The sequence below is a fragment of the Rutilus rutilus genome (assembly GCF_951802725.1).
Source record: "Rutilus rutilus genome assembly, chromosome: 18".
In the NCBI taxonomy this organism is placed as follows: Eukaryota; Metazoa; Chordata; class Actinopteri; order Cypriniformes; family Leuciscidae; genus Rutilus; species Rutilus rutilus.
The window spans coordinates 7,400,189-7,414,600 of NC_140231.1; positions in this window are offsets into that span (position 1 = coordinate 7,400,189).

Genomic DNA, 14,412 nt, shown 5'->3' on the forward strand with positions numbered 1-14,412 from the left:
CATTAATGAGAAATTGAACAGGTGTTCCTAATAATCCTTTAGGTGAGTGTATATATATATATATATATATACACAGTACAGGTCAAAAGTTTGGAAACATTACTTTTTTTTATATTTTTGAAAGAAGTCTCTAATGCTTATCAAGGCTGCGTTTATTTGATCAAAAATGCAGAAAAAAAAAAACAGTAATATTGTGAAATATTATTACAACTTAAAAAATTTCAAGTGACCGATAACATCTACATTTTTCAATTAGTCTGACGTATTACACTTGGGCCAATTGACAAATTTAGATGTTATCGGTCACTTGAAATTTTTGATTTGGGAGGGTTAGAATTTTTTTACAGTGTTTTCTATTTGAATATACTTAAAAAAATAATTTATTCCTGTGATGCAAAGCTGAATTTTCAGCATCATTACTCCAGTCTTCAATGTCACATGTGACATCCAGTCTATCACATGATCCTTTAGAAATCATTCTAATATTCTGATTCTGAGTGTTGGAAACAGTTCTGCTGCCTAATATATTTGATGAATAAAAGGTTAAAAGGAACTGCATTTATTTAAAATAAAACAAATATTTTCTAATAATATAAATCTTCTTTACTATCACTTTTTATTTAACACATCCTTGCTGAATAAAAGTACTGATTTATTTCAAAAAAAGAAAGAAAGAAAATTACTGACCCCAAATTACTGACCAGTAGTGTATATTGTTGTTACAAAAGATTTCTATTTTTTTGTTTAATTGCTTCTTTTTTTTTTCCTTTTTTTTCTTTTTATTCATCAAAGTATCCTAAAAAAGTATCACAGGTTATGAAAAAATATTAAGCAGAAGAACTGTTTCCAACTTTGATAATGAATCATCATATTAGAATGATTTCTAAAGGATCATGTGATAGACTGGAGTAATGATCCTGAAAATTCAGCTTTGCATCACAGAAATAAATGATAATTTATTTTAATTTAAATGACTAGTATAATAAATTGAAAACCAATTATTTTAAATTGTAATAATATATCACAATATTACCTTTTTTTTTTTCTTTTTTTTTCTGTATTTTTGATCAAATAAATGCAGGCTTGATGAGCAGAAGAAACTTCTTTCAAAAACATTAAAAATAGTAATGTTTCAAAACTTTTGACCTGTACTGTGTGTATATATATATATATATATACACACACACACAATGGCTATATTATACTGAGATCACGACTACCTCGAAACCAAATAACAAACAATCACAGATGAGTTACACTTGTCTTTTCAATGCAGTGGACAACATTCAAAGAAATGTAGCAAGGTAATGCCACAATGACAATGGTCAGTAATCATGACCATTGTCCACACTTGTATTACTCTTTCGAAAGGTTACTAGCAGTGTTTGCTACAATACGTCCAATGGAGTAGTCAAAACAAGTCCTATATGGTGGCTCTGATTCACTCTACAACAGCACGCCAGTTGGTTTATGGAGGTAAAGACAGCTCAATCCCGTGTAGAAAGGAGGTAGATGTGCGGAATGAAAACAACATGACTTGATTTGCATGTTTGGGGGGATGGGTTATGTGGGGTCTTGAGAATTTTTCAGGGTGCTTATACTGTGAGTAAAAAAAAAGCAAAAAGCATATGAGAACAGTATAACATCTTGACATTGTGTAAAATGTAAGTAAATCATAATGGGCTGAAGCAGAATGAGAATAATGAGAAAACACAAGGCATAGGCAAGGTTCTAGAGAGACAGCAACCATGAGCCTGTTTGACTCAAGCTTTTGATAGTGTTGCCATGGTGACCAGGAGCAAATCTCCCAAACGTCGTCATCAGCATGACTCTTCCCGTGGAAACGGGGGGATAAAAATAGATGTAGGACCAGAGAACAAAGGCCTATTTAAGATGGAACGAGAAAACGAAAGGGAAATTGAAAAACAGACAATGATGACAAAGAAGTCTCATCTGACTGGTGGTAAAGCGTAGATGTAAACCAGACAGGCTAGATGAACTTATAAAATGGCGGCCCTTTGATTGACAAGAGAAGCTGAGCAGTGGGGGGCAGGAAATCCCGTTGTTAGCGCAGCCCATTTTAAAGCAGCAGAGCTGTCGGTACTGGCACGGCCACCTCCTGTGTCTATACAGCTCCCACACAAATGCTCACTCCATGTGGAGGAGAAAACAGAATCGGTGGTAAAGCTATGTTCTGCTTTTTAGCATTTCCATACAGTTTCCACATTCAGTTTACACACCATGATGTAATAGCAATGTGTGATACTGATTGCGATACTATGCAGAAAGATTTGGTACATATGCAGAAACAAGGTCTATTAGATATTTTACCATAGAAGCTCTTGGGTTCTTGCCCACCGCTGGGGCGGCAAATGCAAAATCACAGCCTCCCTCAGTGTCAGCAATTATTTAACCATGCAGAGCAGTAATTACACGTGTGTGATTATTTCCTGTCAGTCACTACAATTTCCATAAAGGTGTGTAGGTACACAATATATTTTGGTTTAAGGGCAGGGCCTGACTGTGGTTCTTTGTGGCTGTTAATTATGAACTAGGCATGCTTGTGATCTAAAAATGTTTGATTCTTAAAAAACTAAAAAACTAAAAACAGTGGAATAGTTTATCAAAAAAGTCATTATTCACAAAATCCCACGTGTAGTCCCACGATACACAAAAAAAGTTCATAATGAAGTTGTGTGCTATATTTCTGAATCCTTTGAAGTAATTAATGATTAAATGTAGCTCTGCAATTATAAAATCTGTGTTTTATATACACTGCCAGTCAAAAGATTGGAATAATATGTATATATATAAACTTCAGACAAGGAATAACTAAAAGTTAATATTCTGTTCTAATTTAGCTTCGGTATTCCCTCCCTAGGGAATACCTTATGGCTAATGTATAATTATCCGCTCATTTACCTTTTAAATCTGACCTGCTCTCACTTTTAGGGACAGGGAGGATACTGATGCTGGGGTAACTCCTGGGGGAAGAGTCCCATGTCTCTCCGGTCTGGAGTGGCAGCTGGCCTGACTGTCGGTATGCGGCTAATGGAATGCCTAAACCCATCTGGAACTCTTCTCATCCTCCCTCCCGCTCATTCCCCATGCCAGCTCAAGCTTCCATACGCCCACCTGAGCCTCCTAGGATTTCCCATAACATGGCATAGCCCACTGAGGCCACTGCATTGTGGGGGTCTGGCTAAATACGGAAACCAGGCTCGACACCTGAGGAACAACTGAAGCACAGAGTCACTCGCATGTTATGTTTTTATTTTATTGGACAATGATAAATTTAGTAAATGGTATTTATTATATCATTAAATGGATAGTTCCCAATATTTTGAGGTAAAATACTACTTTATTTGAATATTCCATATACTACCCAGATAATGTATCTAGCTAATCGAATTGCATTTGTTATTAACTAATTATACGAATTAAGTTATTGTATTTATTAATTTATTCTGTATTTTAGGGTGTTCACACTGGTTCACAAATTTTTGTCCTGGTCCACTTAGCATTCTGTGTAAAGGAGTCAAAACAGCGGCAGGAATCACCCCGTCACACACAAACGAAGATCTGCTGCGAGCAGACGTGATTCTGATGCCTGTACCGAACTGTGTTGAGCAACATTGCGACTATGACTTTCTGTATTTACATTCTGTCCTTTTTAGGGAAGGGAAGTGTGATCTTATGACATTATGTCCCATTTTTGGTTTGTTTATTTTGGTCCGTGTTGTTGCTTTCATGTTTCATTCGAACCTCACCACCAGAGTTCATTTGGAAGTGGACTGAGACCATCTTTTCAGTGGTCTCTGTCCACTTGTTTGGTGCGCACCAGGGTTTGGATGGCAGCGTTCACATTAATTCAAATGAACCGCACTAACAGAACAATTGCACCAGGGTTTGTTTTAATTGAACAAACCCATAAAGATGAAATATGTCAATTTTGCACCACTAGCCTCACCAAGTAGAATCACAAAAATAATTGGTTAACACTTTACAATAAGGTTTCATTAGTTAACATTATTTAACTACTTTAGATATCATTAATTAAGAATGATCAATACTTCTACAGCATTTATTAATCTTAGATAATGTTAATTTTGACATTTATAATACATTATTAAAATCAAAAGCTGTATTTGTTAACATTAGTAAAATGCACTATGAACTAACATGAACAATCAATAAACAGCTGGGTTTGTATTAACATTATCAAAGATGAATAAATACTGTAACAAATGTATTTCTCATTGTTAATGTTAGTCAATTCATTACCTAATGTTAACAAATAAGACCGTATTGTAAAGTGTTACCAATAATTGTTTTCAAATAGGTTTTCTCAAACGATCAACCCATTTGCCATTGGTTGAACAAACAAAATGTACCACCTCCAAACGTCAACGTTACTGTGTTGAGCTGGGTTTACCTTTGTCAGAGGAATTAACTAGTTATTGGATGCCTTGAAGTAGTAAGCTTAATTACCTGATGCTCTTTACTCATAAACCAATAAAGCCCTGTGATCCAGTTAGAATGCTTAAAGACAGTTGCGCCTCATTCATGTAAAATGCAGAAGAAATTCATCCTCCCATGGGGGTCTGGGTGAACGCTGGCCCTATTTCTCTGTCTGATTTATGGTGGACATCTCTCTGCACGCCAGACGCCTGGAGATATAATGATCGTCCTGATGTGGGTGCTCTACTTTCCCATCTACCCCCTCAGCATGAACAAACCACAGCGCCTCCTTCTCCTTCTGTGCATGTCATGCGCTCTCTCTCTTTGTCGAGCTTCAATGTGCCTGAACACCGCCACCTGCTGTCCAGTTTCTTGTTTGACAGCTCAGTGTGTTAGCTGCGGTTTAGATCATGTGAGATTTGAGAGTGTTGTTTTGATTTTAAGGCTAATCACAAGAGCTGGTCCAGAATCCATTTATTAATGCATTTTTTATATATATATTATTATTATTTATTACAATATATTTGGCCACAGTTTACAATAAGTTCCTATTAGTTAAGTTTAGTTGATATATTAACTAAAATTAACTAATAATGAGCAATTAATTTGACAGTTTTTATTCATCTTTGTTAAAGTTAATTAATAACAATACAGCTGTTCATTATTGTTTTAATGTTTTAATAAATGTTCAAATTAGAAATTAAACTAAGAAATGTTTTACAATTGTTTATTATTTTAATGTGTGTTCAAATTAGAAATTAAACTAAGAAATGTTTTACAATCGTTTTTTATTGTTAGTTCATTAACTAATAATTAATGTAATCAAATGTAACCTTATCATAAAGTGTTACTATACATTTCTATAACCACTAACCACTAGCTGAGGTTTGATATTTATTTTATTGGATATGTGTTATTGTCACACAAGGTTGATGGAAGAACAAGATGATGATGATAATCAAGTTTCAAAAGTCTTTAATAATCCACTTAAAAGGCAATCCAAACAGGCAGGTAAACAACCTCTAAAGTAGATGTGACAAAACAACTGGGAACTGAAAAGACCAACTTAAATACAAAGCAAATGAGGGTAATGATGATTAACATCTGTGCAGATTAAATTAATCTCCATGACAACTAAAGAATGGTGGGAAACTGAACAAAGGAACACATGTGACTGAAAATAACAAACTAAAAGTCCATGAAAACATAAACTAACTGAGCATAACTGTGACAGTACATTGCTGCATGGGCGGCGCTAGGGAGGGGCTAGCAGGTACTTCAGCACCCCCAAAGAAAGACCAAAGCACCCCGATAGCACCCCTAAAAATAATTTCTGGAAGCAATTCGATTCAGGCAGTATTCTATGGAAGCCCTGAACCGCATGGTGAAGAAAAAAAAAAGAAAACTTATCTTGTTATTTCAAGATATTAAGTCGTTATTTCAACATAATATCTCGTTATTTCAACAAAAGTCATTATTTCCACATAATAATAATAAGTCGTTATTTCAACATAATAAGTCATTTCGACATAATATCTCGTTATTTCGACATAAGTCGTTATTTCGACATAACTCGTTATTTTGACATAATAACTCGTTATTTTGACATAATAAGGGGACATTCTAATCTGTGTTCTTATAATGGTTTTCTATAGGAGGAAAATGCTTAACGTGTAATTAAACACATGCGTTCATATTCTGGACCCCTCTGATTTTAGCCTACTTTATTATGATTTTAGTATCATAATGATTAATAAATGCACGCACAATTATCCATGAACTTGATAAATGTTGCAGATATGTTTACTATACACAAACAAATGCCTTTCAACTTATGTGTGCAATATTCAGAATTAAATGAATGTGCAGCAATTTGTGCAAATAGAGAGTCTGTAGGCCTACTATACATGTTGTAGCCATTAAATAAGCGCATTTAGTTTAATATTTGTTCAAATATTACAATATTATTTTTTTTCCATCTATGTTGATTATGAAAAGTGAACAGCATGCGTAAGATAGGATGTGCAACATATCGGAGACATGGAGTGGGTCAGACATGATTTTGACCACTTCATTAAGTTTTGTTTTGTAGAAAACCTTTCTTTAAAGTGAATTTCGTTTTTGTATAAATTGTATCTTAATTTTAATAAATTTTTCATCAAAAAATTGGCTGGATTTAATAAATGGGAAGCAAATATTGCAGACAATATAATCATGACATTGAGGCGCCGGCGCAGTCACTTGCACATGAACTGGAACGCATCTCATCATAAATTAACCGAAACTCAGCGTATGTCTCACAGACATGAGAAATATAGAAAGCTTGAAATGTTTTTAAAGCTACACTCTGTAATTTTTTAAGTTGATTATTCGCAAAAAACAATCTGTTCTTTCAAAATTATATATGCTTATTCATGTTTATTTACTTCCACCAACTAATCAAGTATTCTCGTAAGCGTAGAATCTGCCATTCAGATTACATACAAGCGAGTCGCTCGAATGGCGGAAGCCATGTTGCGCCTCCATCTTGAAAATACATTAGCCAAAGATGGACATACCTGGAAATTCAAGCTTCGCCTTTCGCGCTTTTACACTCAGTGGCACCATGACAAATGTGAGGGGGAGATTACTCGCGACTGCCGGCCACCGTAGGAATTAAATTTGTCGATATGTCGAACATATTACATCGAAATAACGAGATATTACGTTGAAATAACATTTTTAATAATAATAAATCTTTAAGAATATTTGATTGAATGCTGAATGTTGTGCTAGTTAAGTGCCTTTCTACACATATGCTATTTTATTATTCTGTCTTGCTGTTGTGCCTCTGCCATCTTCTGCTACAGATATCAAATTTGTTGTGCTGGTGTAAGTGGTGAATAAAGCTTATTCTTATTTATTTACACTTTTCAAATGTTTCTTATTTTAAGCATGTTTGCATATTTTCACTGAAAAACAAGACAGGGTATTTGCTACAGTTAAAAGGCAACACAAACTCTATTTTTTGTTTAACAATTACACCTCAAATAATGTTACAAATATACATTCACACAAGAGGTGGGTTTACCAGTTATACATCAGTGAGCGTTTTTCTATGTATAGCAACAGACAAATGTCTAATTCTGCTGCAGTACCACTCATCTCCTCCAGGGTGTCTCAAATATCCATCCTCTGTAAGACAAGGCATCCATCACTCTGGTTTTCCTCTTTGCTCTTCACTTACTTACTTTTGTCCACATGGTACTAAAGTAAGTAGGACGATTTAAAAAAAAAAGAAGAAAAAAATGAACTTGGCTTTAGCTGGACATTGAGGCCTGGGTGAGCCTGTGGGCCAATTTGGGCTCTCTGTAATCTTCTAGCCAGCACTTCACACAGAGATGCCAGACAGAGGGGCTGTCCCTCAGTGTGCTCGATAAGAGGTTATCTGCTTAACCATGCAGAGGGACCGAGCACTGAAAACTCAGACAGACATAAATGTTCACAGACATACTTTTTAATCCCATCCAAACTGAACATATTTGCTTGTTTGTTTGTTTGTTTGTTTGTTTGTTTGTTTGTTTTTTCTTTCTCACAAGCTCTGTAGAAATAATGAAGCAAATTCCTAACTTCCTCGCTTGTGCATCCTTTGGGATTTGAATGTCCGTAATTGCAGATTGAATTTTCACAGGGCATCTCCTCATTTATTTTGACCTTTGTTGAATACCATAATGCTAATTTTCTTGCTGTGCTCGATCCTTCTGACTGCCTGGTGGATCTTCGTTATGAATTTAGACCTTTATACTAACAGTCTGGGTCAAACAACTGTTGGTTGTTCAAATACTGCCTGCTGACATCCCATTAAAAAGAGAAACATGAAATTAATCAATAAGGAGAGTCTGATCACAATTTGCTCAAATTTGCCATTTTAGTAGCAGCGTCAGGTAAGACCATCATATTAATAAATTATTACCCTTAATTATGTATATCATACCATATGCATATCCAAAAGCACATGACCTTCTGTAGTGCCCACATGAAGACAAATTAATACCTATAGATCTCTATACATTTCAGATGGGATCCATTTTCCAAACACCATTTAAGTTAAAGGGATACTCCACTTTTTTTGGAAATAGGCTCATTTTACAACTCCCCCAGAGTTAAAAAGTTGAGTTTAACCGTTTTCGAATCCATTCAGCCGAACTCCGGGTCTGGCGGCACCACTTTTAGCATAGCTTAGCATAGATCATTGAATCGGACAAGACCATTAGCATCTCTCTCAAAAAAATGACCAAAGAGTTTCGATATTTTTCCTATTTAAAACTTTACTCTTCTGTCATGTCAATGGTCTTGTCCGATTCAATGATCTATGCTAAGCTATGCTAAAAGTGGTACCGCCAGACCCTGAGATCAGCTGAATGGATTCGAAAACGGTAAAACTCAACTGTTTAACTCTGGGGGAGTTGTAAAATGAGCCTATTTCCAAAAAAAGTGGAGTATCCCTTTAAAGTTATTAACCTAGGAGATAGGACTTTGATGTGGCTTGTAAGAGTGGTAATGATTTTTTTTAAATTACTTCAATATTTGACATGAGGCTCTTGAGGCTAAACGATCAGTGAGAGCAACTAAGGTTTCATTTGGTCAAAATGGACTAAAACATGCTCACATAGGAAAACAACAGAAAAACAGCACGGGTGGACACAGAAACTCTCTCTGTGTGAATGCCTGCTAAGTCACATGACAGCAGTAGCAATTTTATTTTTTGTGTAAATAAATATAATTGTGTCACAGTGTCTGGTTTGTGTATCCCGGGTGTCCACTAGAGGTATCTTCCCCATACTGTCACCATTACTTTATGAACTGCATTTCCCACAATCCTTGTCTGGACTCATCACTGATCATTGCACTCAGCTGTTCCCTATCACATTGTTAGTATCTGTGTATATATACCCTGTCTGTTTAGTGTTTGTCATGGAGTCCTTGTTATTTGTCACACCACTTTGGAGGTCTGTTTTCTTGCCTGTTCTTGTTGTGTTTCTTGTTTATGGATTGCTTAGATGGTTTTTGACCCTTGCCTGGACTGGTTTATGATTTACGGATTACCCATTAAACTGCTATTGGATCTACCCCTGTTTCCTGTGTGTGGTATCGTGACAAATTGTGCATATATATATATATATATATATATATATATATATATATATATATATATATATATATATAGACCCTTTCCAAAAAATTTGAATATCATGGAAAAGTTTATTTATTTCCATAATTCCATTCAAAACGTTAAACTTCCATAGATTATAGATTCAGGGCCCACAACTTAAACGATTTCAAGTATTTAGTTGTTTATTTGTACATAATTTGGGCTTCCAGCTCATAAAACCCACGAAAACAGGATTTCAAAAAATTAGAATATTACATGAAATCACACAGTAATTACACAGTGATACCATGGTCATTGAACCAGGTTTTGGTTCTTTTGGCAGTGTGGGCAGGTGCAAATCCTGCTGGAAAATGAAGGAAGCATGAAGTGCTCTGAAAATGTCCTGGTAGATGGCTGCGTTGACTCAGGATTTAATAAAGCACAGTGGACCAAAGTCCTCTTTTCTGATGAGAGCAAATTTTGCATCTCATTTGGAAACCAAGGTCCCAGAGTCTGGAGGAAGAATGGAGAGGCACACAATCCAAGATGCTTGAAGTCCAGTGTGAAGTTTCCACAGTCTGTGTTGGTTTGGGGAGCCATGTCATCGGCTGGTGTTGGTCCACTGTGCTGTCCACTCAACGCAGCCGTCTACCAGGACATTTTCAGAGCACTTCATGCTTCCTTCATTTTCCAGCAGGATTTGCACCTGCCCACACTGCCAAAAGAACCAAAACCTGGTTCAGTGACCATGGTATCACTGTGTAATTACTGTGTGATTTCATGTAATATTCAAATTTTTTGCAATCCTGTTTTGGTGGGTTTCATGAGCTGGAAGCCCAAATTATGTACAAATAAACAACTAAATACTTGAAATAGTTTAAGTTGTGGGCCCTGAATCTATAATCTATGGAAGTTTAACGTTTTGAATTATGGAAATAAATAAACTTTTCCATGATATTCAAAATTTTTGGAAAGGGTCTGTATATATATATACACACACACACACACACACACACAATTATATATACGTGCATATATACCAAGTTCTGTCATGAAACTCTGGCACAAGCTGATTGGTCATTTATGCAACCTGATGACATTTACATTGTTTAATACATGGCACAAGCTGATTGGTTCCTGTCACATATGAAGCCAAAGAGATTGCTGTTCAACATTTAAATAGCTGGTTAGCATTTAATAAAGAACAGTGATGCAAAACTCAGTTCCTGGATGGCCACTGTCCTAAAATGTTTAGTTTAAACCAAGACTAATAAGTCTGAAGGACTTGGTTAGCTGGATTAGGTGTGTTTAATTGGGGTTGAAGCTAAATTCTGCAGGGCTGAGATTTGTAGCCCTGCTATGGCACTTTTCAGCGTGCTTCAGAGTTCCTCTGATACCCTACGCCTTCCCCAGCTCCACCTGTATAGTTCTGCTACAGGCGTTTTTATATATGCTATTTGTACAGCAGCAGTATGTCTTACATGCTCACAGTAGTGTATCAGTGTTTGTATTGGCAGTAGCAAGTACCTGTACTGGTTGTATTCATTATTGTATTCAACAATAATCTACAACAACAGCAATATCAGCAGCAGCCAAGACCAAATACACTAACATCGTCATATCCATTATCATGCTAAAAAACTTCTGAGAGTTGTCATGATATAAATATATAGGGAAATCTAGTCCAAACAGGGTTAAATAACAACCTAATTCCAACCTAAATAACAACCTAATGGCCAATCATGAAATGACAGGCATCCTACGTTGACTCGCAGTGGCCTGATCTGAGAAATGTTTTCCCTGCAAAAATGTAATTAATATTAATTAATATTCACCTAAAAACAATTTAAACAAAAGGCTACTTTTTGAGAACATTAAGAAAGAAGAGTCTCAAGTCTTAAAGAAGTGCATAATAGTTACACAAATGCTATACATTCTCAAGAAAACTTCTCTCAGAGTTGAATTTTTAACAAAAGTATATTTTACATTTTTTTGTAAATTTTTTAGCAAAAAAATTATTTCCCCCTCTGTGTGTACGTACCATCAGATGAAATCCTGCAGGCACTCCCAATAACTCAAACATTGTTTAGGAAACACATCTCTTCCAAATAGCACAAGACTGGCCTGCAGGAAAGGATAGCAGAAATTGAGTGGTTAAGATAGGTATAATGTGGGTGAGTTGCTCCTGGTAGGTAGAGTGAATAAAAGGGTAATGGATATAACAAGATCTGCCCTGTGGGGACATGAGGAACAAGAATATCCTTGAGAGGAAAATGGCTGAGGTGGTAGAAAAAGAGAGGGGAGACCTTTTAAAGACTGAAGGGATGGAGGCGAGACCTGGGGTGAGAAATCCCTGAGGCCCCAAAGCCCCATCTCTCAGATCCTGCTCAATCCCAGAGGGCTGATTATTTGACAAAGCAACCAGACCACCAGCTAGATAAGGCCTCTCTCAAATTTTTGACAGAGCTGATGCCAAGCGCCAAAGGGGGTGAGCGGTGCGGACTGAAGGAAAAGTGCATAGAGAAAAAAAAAAAAAAAATGTCCAAACATTCTCACTGCTGCCTCAGAGGTGTTACTGTAAATATTTTCTAAAGGCTTTGTGCATTGAGTAAAGCACATTCATTGCTCCTCAGCTGCCCCTGCAGACTATTGAGCTGTGCACAGCTTAAATGTGATTATTTTCTTTTTTAATATTTCCTCGAGCAAGACCCACGATTACAGGCAACACCTTGCAATAATTTACTTTTTTTTACATGTTTATCTTTTTTGTAAAGGAGGGCAACATGTTTTATATAAATATAAAGTAAATATATAAATATCTGAGTATGATAAATTCAAGAAATGTTGGAATTTCACAATTTCATACTCTCTTTGCACTAAATTAATTACAAATATTTTTCAGCAACCACTTTTTGAAGTTGCATTTGGATGTTTATCTTTTCCATGCATTTCCACTCTCTCTCCATTCAAAATGCCTCATGGGTTTTTGGTGAACCACTGCATGCGGTAACAAAATTAGTCACACTTTGTAATAATTTCAAATTAAACGCTTTACCTTAAAGTACATTAAATCATTATGTTTTGAAAATATTTTGTCGTTCTTTAAAGTACACTTATTTTGATGTGTTGACTATCACACTAAACACATTGATGGGACTATAATTTGAACTGTAGTGTGTTATCCAGTTATACATTTAAAGTATGTGTATTTTAAAGGCACTAAATGGCAACTTTATTATTACAAATGTGTAATTACTAATATATTTAAATACATAGCTTACAAGTGTCAATATAAACGACATTAAAGCATATTTTAGTTTGCATAAAAGACAATAGATGTAATTATGAAATTTCAAATAAAGATTTACTGGAACCCTACTTAAGTGGTTAAAAAGCACTCTTAAAGTCAAGATGAAAAAGAATTAGTGACAGATTTTTATTTGGCATTGTGACATACAATCAAGTCTGATAGATTATCGCATTTTGGAATGTATGAGTTGTTCACAATAACATCAATAACATGCCTTTTGAAAATACATAGGGTGAATTTTAATTTCATGCTGAATTTAAGGTCAACGAACTGAACTTAAAACATTTTCATTTAAAGGTGCTCTAAGCGATGTTGGGTGACATGTTGTCAAACAAACTGAAGGCTAGCTCGACCGTCACTCCTCCTCATCCCGTCCCCTCCCCCCATCCCGCGTTTTTTTTTTGTTTGTTTGTTTTTTACAGTGTGTTAAGGGGACAGGCAGCTAGCGGATAGTGAGGAGATGTTTGCTGTGTGTGACAAAAAATGTTTCGGCCTAAAAAACATGTGACATCGCTTTAATTGCAAAAAGAAAGTGTCTGAAAGCATTATGTTCAGTTGGCACGTTTATGTACGTATGTTTATATTATTTTCGTAATAAGTAGGCTACTCTTTTTAAAAGTATGTTATGATGTACTTATTTTTCACAATGGCAGCATTAATGCATAAAGCATTGTTTTTAACCATTAGGATTTAACTCGCCGGCCAACACAGTTGTCGTGATTAAACACTTGCTTCAGACACCAGTCTCAATTAGTATCCTAGAATGCAGTGTGAGTTCCCATTCGGAAGGGAACCCTTTAGCTTTGCCTGCAAGGCCATGGTAAAATGTGAAAGATTAATGTTAATTAAACAATGGAAGTGATTGAACAGGTTTGATTATTGAGATGTCACCAGGCTGTAGGAGTATTTTAAAGATTGGTTACATTGATTTATTGACCACATTATCCCTGTTGATGATCATGTCTGAGCAATGGTTCAGTGATGGAGTACTTGGTCACACAAAGTTGATGACTTTATTTTGCTAGATGTATAATGTGGGGGGATAAAGACTTAATTTTTTTAGATGACATCACATATTTTTGATCGTAGTCACACGCTTGCCAAATTTTTACATTTTCCGAGTTGCCCAAGGTTATGTCTTGATAAAAATGTAAATCCTGAGCCTATTCAGTCAAAAACACAATGAGGATGCTTATCCGTTTGATTTTTTCTTTTTCTTTTTTCTTTTTTTCAGACAAACAAAACAAAAATGTTTTATGATTTACTTGCAAGCTAGGTCTGCCTGCAAGAAAGTTAAATGAGGTCAGGCTATGAAAACAAATCTCTCAACCACATCCTTTATTTGGGTTTCATTAAAACTCTCTACCACACTGGGAGAAACACTATAAAAGATAAGAAACATGGAACCCAACCCTCAAGTTTATATTTTAAAACAACTGTGAGCATGAGGGAGACCTGTTTAACAAAGTTGGGTGTTTCGGGCACTTTTATGGCCCTGTGAACTTTTAAT